Genomic DNA, 19,386 nt, shown 5'->3' with positions numbered 1-19,386 from the left:
GTGAGATTGATAAATCACTAAAAAGTCCAAATGCGGCAAATTGTTTTGGAAAATTGATTTTTAAGAAAGAAGTGCCAAACATGGACTACTTTGCCAGATACAGAGTCGCCACCTAAATATTTTGTTTTGGGGGAATTTAGGAAACCCTGACTTGTGCCTAAGGCCACGTGTCCGTCATCACCAAAGTTGCCTCGGCTCGGGAACTTGGGTACGATTGGGGAAGGTCAGCTATGAGCACCCCCGCTCGCCCGATCCGAAGATCGGCCTGTACTAAGCATGATGTCGAGTTTTGAAAGCATATGTTCTTATTTCGGTTAATTAGCTAGAATTACTATGTGATGCGCACAACACACAAGTATATACTAGATTACCTAATTTGGAACAAAGCATCATATAACCGTTTGTTTGGAAATGGTTCGAAGTTTGCTACTCGCAAGTAGGCTAAAATACGGATTTGATGAATTGTTCCAATTCAAGTAATCCAACCTTCACCCATAGGCATTCGGGCAGTTATATCACATAAGCAATTAGCCTCATGGCAAGCATGCTATCATAGCAAAACTCACACTCATGTAAGATGCTAAAGTGTAAACATGTCACGACCCAAACCCGGCCCTATGGGTTTAGCACCGTAACCGGCCAGTAATCCGAGATTACCGAAGGCCTGCAGAACAGTAGAATAATAAAACAGAGTACAGGGCCTGGCGGAAGCCAATACAGTAAATGAATAGTGTCCATTGAGCTGTGTCAGTCTGTATGCCAAAAAGATTTTTCATGCATTCACATATACAAACAGTACAGTCTATACAAAATTTACAGTCACAGTACAGGGACCTAATCCCTTGATAACAGTACGGTTAGCAGTTAACAGTCTATACAGTAATCCAAACAGTATGGAGACAGACGGAGGAAAAAACAAGACACCCCAAAGCCATAGCATGGCAACTCGGAACCTCCCAGTGAGGCACAAAGGCTGGCTTGACAAAACTGGAGTCTAACCCACGCTCCTAGCTCCGATCTGGCGGCTGAGCACCTACATATATATATAAACAGTGAGCTAAAGCCCAGTGAATAACATAATGCGTAAAGGGGTTATGAATGAAATGTCCTTACAGTAATGAAATCAGTTCATTAAACAATACATCAGTCTTTCAGTCAGAATGGTTATTCAGTCATATGTGGTACATCCATTAGCATAGCAATAAACAGTAGGTCTTAAAGACCGAACAGTAATGATGGCCATCAATCAGTAAACAGTAGTGGTTCCACGAGGGAACCGACAGAGATCTCTGTAACAGTAACAGTAAACAGTAGGTGCTAAGGATGCCACAATACAGTTCAGAAGATAGGACATACATTCATTCAGTAAACAATATCAGTTCAGTAAACAGTTCAGTTCAGTATTCAGAAGATAATCATTTGAACATATCTTTACACAATTGTTACTCACAGAGTTTGGGCTACAGTATGCTAGAGCGTGTCTCCCCAGTTGCCAACCCTACACAGTTCACAGGTTGAACACACACTAAGCTACACAGTTGGGAAAGATAACAACTTAATCCCTAATTTGCCTCGGTGTGTTCTACATCTATATCCTCAAGAAGATGCCTTAAACTAGGTCTAAGAATGCCTAAAATGGGATGAGGATGCAAAGATGTGATCAGAAAACAGTCTCGGAATTTTCAGAAAAACAGAGTCCCGCTCGAGCGCGTGTTTCCCCGCTCGAGCGGACATGCAACAGAGGTACACGCTCGAGCGTAAATTTTCCCGCTCGAGCGTACTGTAAAAGTACTGGATGAGTGAAATCTCCGCTCGACGCCCGCTCGAGCTTGAGACATGACTCCGCTCGAGCGCCCAATCCTCCGCTCGAGCGCCCAATCCTCCGCTCGAGCGGACTGTAAAACAGTGCAGAGATACAGGATGCTCGGATTCCACGCTCGAGCGGCACTTACCCCGCTCGAGCGGAAGTGCAGAATCTGGGAATTCCAGATTGCACCTCCAAGCTCAAACTTACATTCAAATACATCAAAACCAATCCTCTTGGGCCCATTTTCTGGAAAACATTTATAAACACATAGAATAACATGGTTCAAAGCTCAATTTGAGAAATCAAAGCCCAAGGGTGTTTAATTCAAACTCAATTTCAAACCATTTTTCAAGAACAAGATGAACATGCAAACATGCATGTATTCAAATCATTTTGAAGCTCCAACTTGATGCTCTAAGGAGCCAATCTTTTCAAAACATGGTGAAATCATGGACTTAAACATAATTATGAACATGCATGTAACCTTTTGCCATGAAAACAACTCAAACATCTACAATTCAAACATGCATGCATGAATTATGCTCTATATCAACATGTATGAACTAAAGCATGACTTAGCTCTACAATTTAACATGGACCATGCAAGAATTAGTTCAAACACAAGAATGAGAAGGTGAAATCCTTACCTAGGTTCCTTGGATGCAAGTCTAGGGGTTCAATTTAGCAATCCACACTTCAATTAGCAAGCAACACACCAAGCAATTCAAGCCAATTCAACAAAATGAACTCAATTCTCTCCTCTAGTCTCTCTCTAGTCGGCAAGGCAAGGAAGAAGGCTGAGGTAAACGTTTTTGGCTCAAGTGTAATGAACTCAAAAGTGTATAGGTAGTGGCCCACTCAAGGGCAAGGTTGTAATTAAGGCCAACTCTGTATTTTATCAATATTTAATCTAATTTAATCATACCTAATCAGTTTTCGAATAAAAACACTATAAAATCACATTAATTACGACGATCATAAAACACCAATCGGCTTCTAATTCGGCCGCCGATAAGGCCTTCAATGAGCAGTTTAAACACAAGTCATGAACAGATCAAACATACAGTCAACAGATAAAATGCAATTCAAACGTACATACTCAGTCAATTCAGTTCTAGTTTTCAGTCAGTCAGTTCCGTAGTTTATTCAGTTCAATTATCAGTCATAATCAGTATCGGTTAACAGTAATTAGCTGTTAATCAGTCATTAGTCGGTAAGCAGCATGAGGGTTGTTACAGTCTCCCCTCCTTATAAAGAGTTTAGTCCTCTAAACTCGAGTTACCTTCAGTTTGGAAGAAAACAGGGTGCAGTGGGAACAGTTCAGGATATCTTTTAGCCATGTCCTCTTCCCTTTCCCAAGTGGCATACACACCACCATGGTTCTGCCAGTCAACTTTCACTAGCGGGATCTCTTTGTTCCTCTGTTTCTTGATCCGTCTGTTTACAATCTGTATAGGCCGTTCCTCGCAAGTGTAGTCATCACTCAACACTACGTGGGTAGGCTCTATTACATGGAAGGGATCCCGGAGATAATCTCTTAACATCGAAATGTGGAAAACATTATGCATATGCTCCATTTCAGGAGGGAGCGCAACTTGATACGCCACTGGGTTAATTTTCTCAATAATCTCATACGGTCCGACGTATCTCGGCGCTAACTTGCCCTTGACTCCAAAACGAGTCTGGCCCTTCATTGGTGTCACTTTCACAAATACGTGATCACCCACTTCATACTCTCTGTCTCGTCTTCTGACGTCAGCATAACTCTTCTGTCTGCTCTGTGCAGTTTTCAATCTCTGTTGTATCAGTTTCACTTTCTCAGTTGTTTCATGAACAATCTCGGGCCCAAGCAAAGGCCCATCTCCAACTTCTGCCCAGCAAATCAGAGATCTACATTTTCTGCCATACAATGCCTCGAAAGGCGCCATACCAATACTAGAATGGTAGCTGTTGTTGTAGGCGAATTCAACTAATGGCAGATGACTTTCCCAGTCTCCCTGAAAATCAAGGACACACATTCTCAGTAAATCCTCCAGAGTTTGGATGGTCCTTTCTGATTGGCCATCTGTCTGAGGATGATAGGCACTACTCAGTCTCAGTTCAGTACCCAGTGCAGTCTGTAGGCTTTGCCAAAACCTCGAGGTAAACTTCGAATCCCTGTCAGAAACAATAGACACAGGCACTCCATGCAGTCTCACAATTTCATCAATATAGATAACGGCCAGTTTGTCCGCATTATAGATTGTTTTGACAGGTAAGAAGTGAGCAGATTTGGTCAGTCTATCAACAATAACCCAAATTGAATCCATACCTTTTCTGGAGCGAGGTAACCCGACGATAAAATCCATCGTGATATGCTCCCATTTCCACTCTGGTATGGGTAGGGGTTGCAATAATCCGGCAGGTCGTTGATGTTCAGCTTTGACTTGTTGGCAATGAAGACATTTGGACACAAAGTCGGCAATTTCTTTCTTCATTCCCGGCCACCAGAAATTCTGTTTCAGATCTTGGTACATTTTCGTATTCCCCGGGTGGATAGACAATTTTGAATTGTGGCCCTCTTGCAGAACTCTTCTTTTCAGTTCAGTATCATTTGGTACACACAGTCTTTCATGAAATTTCAGTACATTGTTCTCAAATTTGAATCCCGGTCTCGGTTTAGATTCTCTTTCTTCGATGATCTTTTTCAAGAAATCATCCAGTTGCTATTTCCCTTTAATCTCTTCAATCAGTGCCGGTTGAGCAGAAATAGCAGCTAAGGTTCCACCTTGTTCTCTCAAAACAACTTCAATTTCAAATTTGTCAAGGTCACCAAGCAGCTCTTTCTGTCCGGTGAGCAAACAAGCTAAGTTGGAAATTGACTTCCGGCTCAATGCATCGGCGACAGTATTAGCCTTTCCCGGATGGTACAGAATCGGTAGATCATAGTCTTTGATCAGTTCTAGCCATCTGCGCTGTCTCATATTTAGTTCCTTCTGTGTGAAGAAATATTTTAAGCTCTTGTGGTCGGTGTATACTTCACATGTCACCCCGTACAGGTAGTGACGCCAGATTTTCAACGCAAATACTACTGCAGCAAGTTCCAGGTCATGGGTCGGGTAGTTCTTTTCATGCGGTCTTAGTTGTCGGGAAGCATAGGCAATTACTCTCCCATTCTGCATTAAAACACATCCCAAACCCTTATGAGAAGCATCACTAAAGACAGTATAACCATCCGTACCTGAAGGTAAAGTCAGAACAGGTGCAGTCACTAATCGAGTTTTCAATTCCTAAAAAGCAGATTCTCTTTGGTCAGTCCAATCAAATGATGTCCCCTTTTGTGTCAGTTGAGTCAACGGTAAAGCAATCTTGGAGAAATCTTTGACAAATCTTCTGTAATATCCAGCCAATCCCAAAAAGCTTCGGACTTCAGTCACATTTGTTGGTCTAGGCCAGTTCACTACAGCTTCAATTTTCTGCGGATCAACAGAAATTCCATCTTTGCTAACAACATGCCCCAAAAACATAGCATGGTCAAGCCAAAATTCACATTTAGACAGTTTAGCATACAGTTTCTGTTCTCTTAAGGTTTGTAGGGCAAGTTTCAGGTGATATTCATGTTCTTCTATGCTCTTGGAGTAAATCAATATGTCATCAATAAATACAACAATAAAATTGTCAAGGTATGGTTTAAAAATTCTGTTCATAAAGTCCATAAATGCAGCAGGGGCATTCGTGACTCCGAATGGCATAACTAAAAATTCGTAATGTCCATACCTCGTTCTAAAAGCAGTTTTATCAATGTCATCTGATTTAACTTTCAACTGATGGTATCCGGATCTGAGATCAATCTTCGAAAATACTTTAGCACCCTGTAATTGATCAAACAGGTCATCAATACGCGGTAATGGGTATTTATTCTTTACAGTTACCTTATTCAGTTCACGATAGTCAATGCACAGTCTCAGTGAGCCGTCTTTCTTCTTTACAAACAAAACAGGCACACCCCATGGTGAGGTACTGGGTCTGATGGACTTTTTGTCTAACAGTTCTTGCAGTTGCATTTTTAGTTCTTTCAATTCAGTTGGAGCCATTCGGTACGGAGCTTTAGAAACCGGCTGTGTTCCGGGAACCACATCAACAGTAAACTCAATCTCCCTGTCAATCAAATCTCCTGGCAAATTGTCTGGAAAGACATCTGGGAATTCTCTGACTATAGGAATACAGTTCACGTTAGCATTATCATCAGTAGATACAGTCAGTACAGAACACAGATATCCCTTACATCCCTTTCTAATTAATTTAACGGCTTTCACTGACGAGATCAAATACGGAGGAGGTACTACTCCACTCCCATTAAACACGAATTCAGGCAAACCAGGTGGGCGGAAAACAACTTGCTTGGTCACACAATCAATAGTGGCATGATATTTTTGTAACCAATCCATCCCCAGTATTACATCAAAATGATCAATGTTCAATGGTAGCAAATCAATAAACAGATGCATATCCCCAACAATGATTTCACATGCGGGGTACATATAAGCACATGTCATGGATCCTCCTACGGGTGATGATACGGCTAGTAGATAGTTCATGGGTTCTAAGGGTCTATTCAATTTCCGTGAGAAAGCATGCGATACATAAGAATGTGTAGACCTCGAATCAATCAATACATATGCATTTTGGGTACAAATAGAGAGGATACCTGACACAACGGTTTCAGTATTTTGCACGTCTCCCGGTACTAGGGCGAACACTCTGCCCTGCCTCATGGGCTCTTTCCCGGTAGCTTTGGGGTTAGGCTTTGGTGCTACAGTTGATGTTGCTGCGCTTGGTGCAGCTTTACTACTGGCTTGTGGAGCAGAGGGGCAGTCTTTAACCATGTGACCCACCTTGCCACACCTGTAACAGGCTCCAGATATTTTGTAGCAGACCCCTTTGTGCTTCTTGCCACACTCAGAACAAGGTGGTATGAACCCACTCCCTTGGCTGGGGCTAGTTGTCGACCCCGTATTCTGTTTCTTGTTGGCCGGGTTGTGCTTGCCTTTCTTAAATTTGAAACCTTGCCTCTTACTACGCCATTCCGACGTTGGTGTTTCAGTTTTCAGTGCTTCAATGTTTGATTCAGCCATCAAGGCTCGGTCAAGAACATTTACATAGTTCGGTAGCTTCAACACATTGATTCTGTCAAGAATTGCAACATTAAGGCCGCCTTCAAACTTCCTGGCCTTCTTATATTCAGTATCCACCATATGCGGTGCATATCTAGCAAGCTTGGTGAATTTCGTCTCATATTCCGCAACGGACATTGTGCCCTACTTCAGCTGTTCAAATTCAGTCACTTTTCTATCCCTAACACACTGAGGGAAATACTTTTCAAAGAAGGACTCCTTGAACTGAGCCCAAGTCATAACAGTATTTGTATCGCAGATCAACATCCACCACCTTCTAGCTTCTTCTTGTAGGCTGAAGGTAGCTAACAATACTTTGTTCGCTTCTGAGCACGGAAACACTTCAAATAGTTTTTCTGTTTCAAGCACCCAAGCTTCAACCTTTAGCGGTTCCAGTCCTCCCTGAAAGGATGGCGGTTTCATCTTGCTGAATTTATGGGTGAGAGTAATAATATCCCCATCATTCACATTCGCATTAGGTTCCGGCTGTACCGGAGGAGGAGGAGGAGGTGGGGGCTGTTGGTTCTGTTGTTGTTCAAGTCTAGCGGTTATCAGTTCCATCATTCTTTCCATTCTTTCCATTTTTGCCTCAGTAGATGAGGACTCAGGTTCATTTGCATTGTCCATTTCACTATAAGCAGGTATAACAGTTATAAATTGTAACATAAACAGTTGCATATTTAGACAGTTATCACATCAACATGTATTCAGTCATAACATAGCCACACACTTTTCAAGTTCATGAGATGCCCTAATTACTTTTCTAGGACACCCTATAGCTCATTTGGACACGTGTGTGCGGTATAACTCGTGGCAAGTATTGCTCTGATACCACTCTGTCACGACCCAAACCCGGCCCTATGGGTTTAGCACCGTAACCGGCCAGTAATCTGAGATTACCGAAGGCCTGCAGAACAGTAGAATAATAAAACAGAGTACAGGGCCTGGCGGAAACCAATACAGTAAATGAATAGTGTCCATTGAGCTGTGTCAGTCTGTATGCCAAAAAGATTTTTCATACATTCACATATACAAACAGTACAGTCTATACAAAATTTACAGTCACAGTACAGGGACCTAATCCCTTGATAACAGTACGGTTAGCAGTTAACAGTCTATACAGTAATCCAAACAGTATGGAGACAGACGGGGGAAAAAACAAGACACCCCAAAGCCATAGCATGGCAACTCGGAACCTCTCAGTGAGGCACAAAGGCTGGCTTGACAAAACTGGAGTCTAACCCACGCTCCTAGCTCCGATCTGGCGGCTGAGCACCTACATATATATATAAACAGTGAGCTAAAGCCTAGTGAATAACATAATGCGTAAAGGGGTTATGAATGAAATGTCCTTACAGTAATGAAATCAGTTCATTAAACAATACTTCAGTCTTTCAGTCAGAACGGTTATTCAGTCATATGTGGTACATCCATTAGCATAGCAGTAAACATTAGGTCTTAAAGACCGAACAGTAATGATGGCCATCAATCAGTAAACAGTAGTGGTTCCACGAGGGAACCGACAGAGATCTCTGTAACAGTAACAGTAAACAGTAGGTGCTAAGGATGCCACAATACAGTTCAGAAGATAGGACATACATTCATTCAGTAAACAATATCAGTTCAGTAAACAGTTCAGTTCAGTATTCAGAAGATAATCATTTGAACATATCTTTACACAATTGTTACTCACAGAGTTTGGGCTACAGTATGCTAGAGCGTGTCTCCCCAGTCGCCAACCCTACACAGTTCACAGGTTGAACACACACTAAGCTACACAGTTGGGAAAGATAACAACTTAATCCCTAATTTGCCTCGGTGTGTTCTACATCTATATCCTCAAGAAGATGCCTTAAACTAGGTCTAAGAATGCCTAAAATGGGATGAGGATGCAAAGATGTGATCAGAAAACAATCTCGGAATTTTTAGAAAAACAGAGTCCCGCTCGAGCGCATGTTTCCCCGCTCGAGCGGACTTGCAACAGAGGTACACGCTCGAGCGTAAATTTTCCCGCTCGAGCGTACTGTAAAAGTACTGGATGGGTGAAATCTCCGCTCGACGCCCGCTCGAGCTTGAGACATGACTCCGCTCGAGCGCCCAATCCTCCGCTCGAGCGGACTGTAAAACAGTGCAGAGATACAGGATGCTCGGATTCCATGCTCGAGCGGCACTTACCCCGCTCGAGCGAAAGTGCAGAATCTGGGAATTCCAGATTGCACCTCCAAGCTCAAACTTACATTCAAATACATCAAAACCAATCCTCTTGGGCCCATTTTCTGGAAAACATTTATAAACACATAGAATAACATGGTTCAAAGCTCAATTTGAGAAATCAAAGCCCAAGAGTGTTTAATTCAAACTCAATTTCAAACCATTTTTCAAGAACAAGATGAACATGCAAACATACATGTATTCAAATCATTTTGAAGCTCCAACTTGATGCTCTAAGGAGCCAATCTTTTCAAAACATGGTGAAATCATGGACTTAAACATAATTATGAACATGCATGTAACCTTTTGCCATGAAAACAACTCAAACATCTACAATTCAAACATGCATGCATGAATTATGCTCTATATCAACATGTATGAACTAAAACATGACTTAACTCTACAATTTAACATGGACCATGCAAGAATTAGTTCAAACACAAGAATGAGAAGGTGAAATCCTTACCTAGGTTCCTTGGATGCAAGTCTAGGGGTTCAATTTAGCAATACACACTTCAATTAGCAAGCAACACACCAAGCAATTCAAGCCAATTCAACAAAATGAACTCAATTCTCTCCTCTAGTCTCTCTCTAGTCGGCAAGGCAAGGAAGAAGGCTGAGGTAAACGTTTTTGGCTCAAGTGTAATGAACTCAAAAGTGTATAGGTAGTGGCCCACTCAAGGGCAAGGTTGTAATTAAGGCCAACTCTGTATTTTATCAATATTTAATCTAATTTAATCATACCTAATCAGTTTTCGAATAAAAACACTATAAAATCACATTAATTACGACGATCATAAAACACCAATCGGCTTCTAATTCGGCCGCCGATAAGGCCTTCAATGAGCAGTTTAAACACAAGTCATGAACAGATCAAACATACAGTCAACAGATAAAATGCAATTCAAACGTACATACTCAGTCAATTCAGTTCCAGTTTTCAGTCAGTCAGTTCCGTAGTTTATTCAGTTCGATTATCAGTCATAATCAGTCTCGGTTAACAGTAATTAGCGGTTAATCAGTCATTAGTCGGTAAGCAGCATGAGGGTTGTTACAAAACACTTACAGTGTAATCACGAGATTACCTACGGCCTCCAACCAAATAAGACAAAACTCATCAGAGTAAAGGGGCCAAACGGAACCAAATTTAAAACTTTGTCCATAGAGCCGTGCTTATACGCTCATCATAACATTCCATACGTACATATGTTAATAACTCACAACAGAAAGTATAGTAACATAAAGTTCTATACAGACAGGATCATTCAAATCTAAGTTAGCCAAAACAAAGCTATATACAGATGTACACCAAAGTCTTCGCCAACATGACAAAATAACATAAAATGGCAGAAGGGCGAAGACATGTCTCGTGCGTGAGACGCAAGGGCTGACTCTTTAAAACCTTAGTTGTTCCATACAGACTTCACTGGGGCTGGGTTTGGACTTCTCTTGGCTCACCTACAAACACATGAATAAGCGTGAGCGACAGCCCAGTGAATAATATCAAAAAAAGAATATACATTGGAACAATATACATCAAACGGCCTTGGGCCCAATTTATATTTCTACTAATACATACATACATAAACATATGTTAGTTAAGTAACTGCGGTTCCAAACACATCATACGGCCTCGGGCCCAATTCATTAATGTCAAACTGTTGTGTCAAACTGGCCTTTGGCCTTTTCCAACTTCCGTATCAAACTAGCCTTTAGGCCTTTCAAACTTTCATTCATGTCAAACTGGCCTCTGGCCCATTCAAGGCCCATCCATTCGTTCTTGTAAAAAACAGCCTATGGCCCAATCATTCATTCTTATCAAAACGGCCTCTGGCCCAATCATTTAGTATAACAACCATTGTCCACCAATCGAATCAATGAACTTATAAAACTTACATAGAAGTAAGCAATTTGGACAACAACATATTTCAGATATCTTTGTTAAGATATTACTCACAGTGATCGGTTGGTTGGTTTGCCCTGGAGCTCGACCCTACGTATTCCATGAACACAAAAGGGTCACAAACAATTCGATTCGTTCTAAATTCACATTTTCCTCTTTAGGCTTCATCCTTATCTCATTAGCTCAATTACAATGCTCAATGCATGCCTAAGAGTGCTCACAAGTGAATGAGGACGGAAAACGAAACACAGAGCGCATAAACAAAATTTCAGAAAACAGGGTCCCCGCTCGAGCGTGGACTTCCCCGCTCGAGCAGATCCATGAGGCCTGCAAAAGTACTGGTTATGTCATTTTTACGCTTGAGCGTGGAACTTGGATGCTCGAGCGAAAGTCCATCCTACATAGCTCCCCGCTCGAACGTGGACTTCCCCGCTCGAGCGGACATCATGGTCTGCAGAAAATACTGGGAGCACGAAATTCACGCTCGAGCGGCGGTTTCCCCGCTTGAGCGGACATCAAATTTCTAGGTTTTCTAGAATGTATTCTTGAGCTCAAAACGACCTCCAAAGGTTCCAAACTCATAATTTCAGCTCAAACTTCACATATTCATGTACTAACATGGTACAAACGCTAAATTACAACATAATGGAGCTCAATTTCACAAAATAATCACATGCATGGGTCAAATTACACCAAACTCATTTTCATCATAACACATTCATGTATTCAAAGCTCTTATCCTCATAAATTGTACATGCATGTGATGTATTACTCTCATTCTCAACTTAGATGATACAAATGGTGGTCATAACATGAGCTTTAACCAAAACTCTACATGAATCATGTATTTCAAGCTCAAACATGCAAATTCAAAACAATTTCTTACATGCATGCACATATTGGCTCTCAACTCAACAAAACCAATTCAATTACATCATGTTCAATCACATTCATGTTCTTGACCATTATTCCAATTTAAATTCACAAAATCACAACTAATATTCACAAATTCACTCACCTAAGAGCTTCAAACACCCAAGCTCTAGTCAATTCTTGAGTTAAATCTTCAAATCCCCAAGCTTGAGCCAAAAATTGCACAAGTCTCTCCCTTTCTCTCTCTAACAGTCGGCCTTCTCTCTTTCTAGAGAGTTGATCAGCCCAAATGAAGATAAAATGAGGAAATTGAGTGTATAATACCTTTTTACATAAATTTCCACTAGCCACAATTTAATAATAAGAAATAATTGGTCACTAATTCGCCAATTTAATCAACTTAATCTGGTCTGAATCAATTTTTTAATTAAACTTCACTGTAGGCTCTAAAAATTATGCCAATCACAATGGCGCAATCAATTTTGGTTTCGGTGGCCGATAAGGCCTTCAATTTAATTTTGAAAGCAGATAATCAAACAGATATTCCTACGGTGAACAGATAGAAATTCAAAACCACATATATTCACATAACTGGCACACAAAATCATATCAGACACATAATCAAATTCATAATAAGGACCCATTAGCATAATACGGAATAGGGTTATCACACTTATAAATCAGAAATACCTGATATAAATGTGAACACTATTATACAGTCAAGGAATGCTGTGTTTTTTGAACATGTCTTTCCTTACAAGAAATAACAGAAATTAAATTCACAGGAAAGAATTTATGATTATACACAAAGTCAAAAGACTAATGACAATCAAACACAAGAGACTAATAATGGTCTCGACTAGCAAGATTTAATTGATGATAAACCAAGATAAAGTAAGAGAGCAAGAACATCAAAATCCTTTGGCTCAGATTTTTTGACATACCTATTAGAAAATGAACCTCAAAGCTTTAAGGAACTGTAGACATCCCCGAACGCACCGGGAGGATGAGTCCCGTTCTGTTCGTTTTGGGCTCACTATAGTTCGGACTCTCAAATCGTCACGGTTCTTAATCTGAACCAAAGAGTCCAAACCTGGCAAATCATTTTGAAAAACAGATTTTTGTAAAGAAGTGCCAAACATGGACTGCTTTGCCAGATACAGAGTCGCCACCTAAATATTTTATTTCGGGGAAATTTAGGAAACCCTGACTCGTTTGCCTAAGGCCACATGTCCGTCATCACCAGAGTTGTCTCGGCTCGGGAACTTGGGTACGATTGGGGAAGGTCAGCTATGAGCACCCCCTCTCGCCCGATCCGAAGTTCAGCCTCTACTAACCATGATATCTTGTTTTGAAAACATTATGCGTTCTTATTCCGGTTATTAGCCTAGATTTACTATGTGATACGCACAGCATACAAGTATAGACTAAATTGCCTAAGTCGGAACAAAGTATCGCATTTCCGTTTGTTTGAAAAATGGTTTGAATTTTGCTACTCGCGAGTAGGCTATATGCTCAAATACGGATTTCGATGAATTATCCCAATTCAAACAATCCAACCTTCACCCACAGGCATTCATGCAATTATATCACATAAGCATATAGCCACATGGTAAGCATGTTATCATGTTAACATTCACACTCATGCGAGATGCTAAAGCATAAATACTTACATTGTACTCCGTGCCAAAACAGTGAACTAGTTAGTAATCATATGCATGATCCTAATTCATGTTAAGGTGGCTAATGTATCTCATACAAAATGTCACTAGAATAGGCTCGGCTAATCTTAGGATGGCATGTGGAATGCGCAAATAATAGATATTCAAGTTAGATTTAAAATATATTATGCAGTTAGCATGATACGCCGAGCCCGGTGCATGCAATACTGATGAATGATGCATGCATGCATAACATAAGGATGCTAAATTAAATATGCCCTAATACTAACCATCAAAAGCAGGTAAGTAAAAAGGAGAAAGAAGTGGGGGTTGGAAGACATGCACACACGCAGCCACACTTATTACAAATTTGTCCTCGCTCGGAGGGACTGAAAGAATAATACAATTTAATTGACCATCAAGCTAACTAAATATTACAGACAATTAACTAGTTAAGCAAATTAACTAAGCTAATTATGCAGTAAAAGCAGCCTCGGGAAGAGGGCCCAATGTATGCGCGCTCGGTTCTGCTCGGAAACCCACCACCATGCACAAGTTTGCCTCTGTTTCCCCTGCTCTGCTCCTTTGAAAATTGCACAAATCCCAAGGTATGCTCCATGGACATTGTGGATCACCACCGACCAAGTGAAAACCCCACCGACCATGTCCGGATGGTCATCGACCATTTGTTGAGCTCTCGGCCATCAATAATTGGTCGGTCGGCAGTATAGATGGCCGGCCGGCCAAAGCTTCCTGCAGAAACCTGTTTTGACAGCAGCAGAGAGCAAAACATGGCATGGCAATGCATTTCAAGCAATGTTTGCACCAACCACACTCCTTATCATGTTTATGACTCAGAGGAGGATGGTCCTCGATTCTCGGACCACCAATCGCACATTTCAATGCATGATGGCTCAAGAAACCAAGTATGCACTTTGATTTCAAATGAGATGCACATCAAACAAACAAGTGAGGCTCAACCTCTATCATACTCAATTCAAGAGGCAAAGCATGCATGCCAATGCAATGCAACCTAGGCATGTTAACTAAGTATGCAACATGGGCATGCAAGCAAGTAATGTACGTTAGGCACACAACCTAAGCAAACAAGCATGCAAGGCATGAAGCAATGTAACAACATTTGAGCAACATGCAAAAGGTGGACTTAGACTAATTTGGGCAGCTCTCAAATAAGCCCAAAACAGTGGCCAAATGCTTTGAAAATGAGGGCGAATGTTCATACAAACATGCATGCACACATAGTCCAACACTTAAGCACAAAGAAGCAACTTTTAAACACATTTAAAAGAGACTATTATGGACAAATGGAAAGCACATTAAACTCTGAAAAATACATGAGGGATGATGCCAAATCAACCTATCAATGCAAGCAAGGCATGCAACTATGTCCAAAACTCAAGGCAAGCCAAGGGGCTTAAACCATGGCTATATGAAGCAAGTCCCAAAGGGCCGAGGGGACTCAAAATAGTCCCAATGTAGGTCGAGACAAGGCCCAAAACACACTTAGATGGCATCTAAATGACCTACACAAGGAAGCATACACAAAGGTCCAAACATGGGGCATGAAACACCAACCTTTTAAAGCATTAAAGGGGCATAAAATGCAAGCATACAAGCATGGAGCAAGGACTGAAATATCATAACTAATGGTGCCAAACCACTGAAATGATGCAAATAGAGCATGGTAGAGGAGCCAACACTCAAAGCATACAAGCTAGATTGCATGGTAGCTATATAAAGCAAGTCATGGATGACCCAAACAACCAAAATAGTCCTCAAGCACACTAAAACATGCATAAAAGCTTCACAAAGCCAAGCCAAAACAAGTAAGCATAGTGGTCTAAATGCTAGATACATGTTAAGGCAATTTCATGGCATAACAAGACAAGTATGCAAAGCAAGCATGGTGTGTCTAAACCAACTTAAAACAAAGGAAAAACATGGCCAAATACTACCAAATACCTACTAAGACATGGTCAACATGAACTTAAGAATGATGCTCACACATGAGGCAAAAATGGCCAATATTGAAGGCAACAAGGAGAAGGGGTGGCCCTCTCCTTTGTAGGACCTCATGGCACCATCCTTACCACTGAAATCCCTCAAGATTTTAGTGGTGAGGAGGCCCAAACAAGGTGGTCCCGAAGCTCAACCAAAATGGCACAAAATGGGGCCAAATAAGCCCTAAGAGGGGTCAAACAACCTCGAAGCTCAAAACACTCTTAAACAACTATTTAGAGCAGGCAAAAACAGGACTTTTATATGTTATACACAAAGTCTAAAAATAGTTTCAAGATAGGTGAAAAAGCTATGCAAAAATCGAAAAAAATGGGTAAGATTGTTACCCTTGTAGATCCCTCTTAAAAAATGAAAGACCAGCAGCTTCCTTAGGTTCAAACCAGTCCAAAACCTCCAAGAACAAGCCCCTTATGCCTCAGCAACTAAGGTATGGTGTAATGGTAGGTGTTTGTATGCAAAAATAAAACTAAACACACACAAAACACTCAAGAGAGTGAGAGATATAGAGATAGAGTATGAACAAACCCTAACCCTAAAACTCAAAGCTCTGAAAAATTTTGTAACCCTAATGAAGGGAGAAGAGGCTCCCTCTTATAGACAATCCCTTTTGTAAAGTTTTTTAAACAAGCTAGTCAAGAGGGAGATCCCTCCATACACGTGTATGGAGGGAAGCAAAGTGTATGCCAGCTAGCACAGTTGGCATAAAAATATCTGCAAAAGTAGATGAATAGTGGTCGGCCAGCCAAAAATGTAATTTGACCAAAATAGATGGCCGACCGACCATCCAGAGTGCCGACCGACCAAATATTTGGCCGATGGCGACAAAACCCAGCCGGTGGCCTCAAGCCATGGCCGGTGATGTGTGGGAATGGCCCACAAGCCACTCCCTGCCCCTCAAAGGAAAAACACAAGTGTTTGGTGCAAAACCAGACACAAAACAGTCGAGTCGAAAGATCCTGAGGCAGGGCGCGTGGCCGAGACCTCCGGGAACTCAAAACAAACACAAACATGGATGATCACCGAGTGTTCAAACGGTGACGTCCAAGTCTTGAGGACGGTCAAAAATAGGGTGTCTACAGGAAGCAATGACAGAACTTGAAGCACCTTTGTGGAAAGAGGCTGTTAATAATGAAATTGAATCCATTATGCAAAATTATACTTGGCAATTGGTGGATCTTCCACGTGGTTCTAAATCTCTTGGATATAAATGGATATTCAAGAGAAAAATAAAAGCAGATGGTTCAATAGACCAGTATAAAGCAAGACTTGTAGTAAAAGGTTACAGACAAAAGAAAGGTCTGGACTATTTTGACACATATTCCCCTGTGACAAGAATAACATCCATCTACATGCATATTGCTATAGTAGCTGTTACCCAAAAGACAACCTAAGAGGGGGGTGAATTAGGTTTTTACAATTAAAAATTAATAATATCCTAATAAAAATTATGACTAGCACAATAGATAAATATAGTTAATGAAATAAAAATAATTAAAACAAGTGTTCTCACAACTATGTCAGTTAATAATTTTAGCACAGTGAAAATGTGAAATATAGCTACAGCAATTTAAATAAAATAAAAAGATAAGGGAGAGAGAGGCAAACAAATTTATAGTGGTTCGGCTTCAACTCAGCCTACGTCCACTCCTCATGCTTCACTTGAGATTTTCCACTATACTCTAGCTTTACGAGGGTGCTAGCAACCTCTTTACAAATTGAGCAATCCACCACGGATTATACACAGACTTTCTAAGTCAAGAACACTAAGTGTACTACACTCTTACAAGATTGAAAAGGTGTTTTTGCTTTCACAGAAAGCTACAAGAATTATCTCTCAAAAATAGATATATAAAATGAAGCTTTGATTTTTCTATAAATCTCATACAGGAAAGATGGGCTTAATGCTATAAGGCTTAGTGTATAATTTCTGAGAGAGGATGTAAACAAAAATTGAAGAACACTTCTCAGAGAATTTTTCAGAGAATAGATGTGAGTGATTATAGATCAAAGAATATTTTTTGATTTTTTTTTTTTTTTTGTAACTTGTGTACATTAGAGGCTTTGGTATATATAATGAAACTTATAGCCGTTTATAGCCGTTGTATTCATTTAAATTTATAGCCGTTGTACTCCATCATTACTAATTTGAATATCTTTCACTTCATCATTACAAATTTGAATATATTTCACTTGAACCTTTTGAACCTTTTGAACTACTGCTGTGTTATGCTGTTTGAACCTTTGTTTCGGGCTATTTGAACTCCTGATTTAATCAAATATTAAATACATTCTAACAACATTTAGGATAAAGGTTTAGGTGAGAAATAATGGGACAAAATAAATTTTGATTCTATTTTTCTCTTTCAAATAAATTAAAACATAATTAAATAAATCATCAAAATAAATTTTGGATTTAAAACATAATTAAATAAATCATCAAAATAAATTTTGGATTCTATTTTTCTTTTTCAAATAAATTAAAATATAATTAAATAAATCATCATAATAAATTTTGGATTCTATTTTTCTCTCTCAAATAAATTAAAACATAATTAAATAAATCATCAAAATAAATAAGTCTAACAGCAGCGTCGTATAATTTAGAGATACATCAAATGGATGTTAAGACAGCTTTCTTAAACAGTGATCTAAATGAAGAGATCTATATGAAGCAACCCGAAGGGGTTGTAGTGCCAGGGCAAGAAAAGAAAGTTTGTCGGCTTGTAAAATCTCTTTATGGATTAAAACAAGCTCCTAAGCAATGGCAAGCAAAAATTGATCATGCTATGCTTACTAACAGGTTTAAGATAAACGAATGTGATAAGTGCGTCTATGTTAAAAACACTGGCCAAGGATATGTCACAGGGTGCCTTTATATGGATGACATGTTTATCATTAGAAGCAGTCAAAACATGATCAAATCAACTAAGCAAATGTTGAATAGAAGATTTGATATGAAAGATATAGGGGTCACAGATGTAATATTAGGAATGAAAATTACTAAAACATTTGATGGATATGCATTATCTCAATCACATTATATTGAGAAAATTCTTGGTAAGTTTATCAAGGATGATATGAATGTAGCTAGACTACTTGTAAACATCAGTCTTTATTTATCGAAAAATAAAGGTGATGCGGTGTCTCAGTTAAAATACCCCTAAATCATTGGAAGCCTAATGTACCTAATGAATTGTACTCGTCTTGATATAGCTTATGCTGTCAGTAAATTGAGTAGATACACTAATAACCCCCGGAGAAGACCATTGGAAAGCGATCATTCAAGTTCTTAGATATCTAAGATTTACCCATAATCATCTTGCAGTACTACAAGGTTATTGTGATGCCAATTGGATATCGGATACTAAAGATTCAAAGTCCACTAGTGGATATGTCTTTACTCTGGGAGGTGCTGCAGTTTCTTTTGAAATCCACGAAACAAACATGCATCGCATGATCCACAATAGAATCTGAGTTCATTGCTTTAGACAAAGCAGGAGAAGAAGCAGAATGGCTTTGCCACTTCTTATAATATATTCCAATGTCACCAAAACCTATGCCAGCTATTTGTGTTCATTGTGATAGTCAATCTGCAATATGTAGGGCATAGAGTCATATGTATAATGGTAAGTCACGACATATTCATTGTCGACATAATACCGTAAGGCAATTGCTCTCAAATGGAATAATCTCAATAGATTATATAAAATCTAAAGAGAATATTGCGGATCCGTTAAC

This window comes from Camellia sinensis, chromosome 1, assembly GCF_055761805.1.
Source record: "Camellia sinensis isolate YWXY chromosome 1, ASM5576180v1, whole genome shotgun sequence".
Lineage (NCBI taxonomy): Eukaryota > Viridiplantae > Streptophyta > Magnoliopsida > Ericales > Theaceae > Camellia > Camellia sinensis.
The sequence above is the reverse complement of the archived record's forward strand: the minus strand, read 5'-3'. Positions refer to the sequence as shown.